We start from the raw sequence: 2202 nt of genomic DNA, 5'->3' as shown, positions 1-2202 counted from the left end.
CTTTTCGCCTGTTCACATGGTTGTTACTGGTACTGGTAACCCTGCTAGAGATGGGGTCCAGTGTCTATAGTCGATAGCGTCTTCCAGACTAAGTAATTGGGCGTTGTTAGGGACGGATTTAGGGGAGATGGGGGGGCAGGACCCTCACCATTTTTTGGCCAGCTACAATGTTATGTTTTTACCATGTTACTACAACCTACTTAGCAAAACATATAAGAATAATAGAAGGGTTTACGGTGTTGCAAAGTCGATGTGTAAGGACTTGCAAAGTTGTACACGGCGTCTCAAAAGTGAAAACTATAATTTGATTGCTGTATTGGTATTGTACACATGTATACATAAAAACACATTTCGTTTATGGCGTTTTAAAGCGGTATTTGAGGCGCAAAAACACAAAATTTTTGCACTTTGCCCATTTTGGGCGGGGTGTACAAGCTCGGGAATTTTAAAACCAAGTTTTAATGCTTTTTGGCTTCCCTCAACGCTACATGCAAACTATACAGTTTTACTTGCTCACGCAATATTACGGTGGTGGTTATCGGTATTTTAATATTTTTATGTTGACGCTGTTATTTTAAGTATAGGCTAGTTACGCAATTCGTTATCGATTGAACAATTACTGCTGCTGGCTTGTCTAATTAGACCTACAAAAAGTTTTTGGAGTTCACAAAGCTAAACTTAGCACATATGTGCTTAAATTATAAATTGAAGGACCCCGACCAATGCTAATTTATAAATGTTTTAGTCATCCCTTCATATGTTTAATGTGATGGATGAGATTGGCGTTGCTTCAAAAGTAAATAAATTTTGGAAAGTGGTTTAGAAAGAAACACGCGTAAGTCATGTTCAGCTGAAAGTCTGGTACAAAATGTGTTTTTCATCTTACACAGTTGAAAAGGCTTGCTCACAGTCACAACAGTAAGTAGATCGAAAGAGCAAAAGACTTCCCACACATTTTTTGGACACCAATGGATATGACTTCACCATGGATGACCGAAAGTTTTGCAGAGATGACGACTCAAAGATATCTTTCGATGTTGAATCATTCAAAAGTCCAACAAATTCACCTTGCAAACTGTTTGGAAAAGTTCTGGGATCAATTCCAAAAGTATAGCAAATCAGCTTAAAACCAAAATCGTTCAAATCAGGGAAATACTTCTCCAAATGATGATGTAACGACAAGTAATTTTGCACTAACTTGCTAATATTAGTATTTTCGTCATTCAAAGCTTTCGCTCATGCTCTCGAATACGTCGTATCGACCGCACATCATTTTTTCCTTCCACAATATTAGTTTCATTCAAAATGATTTCAATATGTCTGTAAAGTCTATGACGGAAGCAAAGTTACCTTGTAATGATATGTTGATTTTGTGGGTCGAAATGTCTTTCAGACAGGCTAGTTTTGCCAGCCAATTGTCATCAGCGAGTTGTTGTGCAAATCTTTTTGCTTTGTCGGCTAGATTTCTAGCTAAGAATTCTTTCAACTCAGTTTGCAATGATGCTATTCGAGTTATTAATTTCCTCACTGGATACCAAAGCTAAAACATCAACAAGAACGGATTTGAGCGCAGGAGGTAACGTCTTTGTACACAAAGCGTATCTATGAATCATGGAGTGAAGCTTCTTTATGTTGATTTTAGCTTCTGATACTCTTGCTGCGAAACCGGATCTGCAACCCAACATAGCAGGATCTCCATCAATGGTGCATCCAAGTACCATTTTCCATAAAAGACCTTCTTTTTTAAAGAAACGAGATACAACATCGAAAATATCTTCTCCTCTAGTGATGCTTTCCGTGGACTTGCAAAATAAATATTACTTTTTTAAATTGAAATCCTTCACATACCTTACGTAGGCTATGCGAGTAGCTGAACATCGGCTGATATATCTGCATTTTCATCAATTTGGATAGTAAAGAAACCAAGGGGATCCTTTTTGATCTCAGAAATAACTTGGTTTTGTACGTCTTCGGACATTTCCGCTATCCTTCGACGAACGGTATCATTCGAAATAGGAATGGTGTTTAGTTTCATTGCAGTCTTTTTTCCGAGCAAGCAATCAGCAATATCTTTGCAGCCTAACATAATTAAAGTTTCCGCAATTGTGGTTTTCCAAAATGTTTCCACAAGTTTTCCACAGGTTTTCCACTTTTTGCGATTCTTAGTGAAACCATATAAGAGGCACGAAGGCGATCAATATT

Source organism: Clavelina lepadiformis, chromosome 6, assembly GCF_947623445.1.
Source record: "Clavelina lepadiformis chromosome 6, kaClaLepa1.1, whole genome shotgun sequence".
Taxonomy (NCBI): domain Eukaryota; kingdom Metazoa; phylum Chordata; class Ascidiacea; order Aplousobranchia; family Clavelinidae; genus Clavelina; species Clavelina lepadiformis.
Note: the sequence above shows the minus strand (reverse complement) of the source record.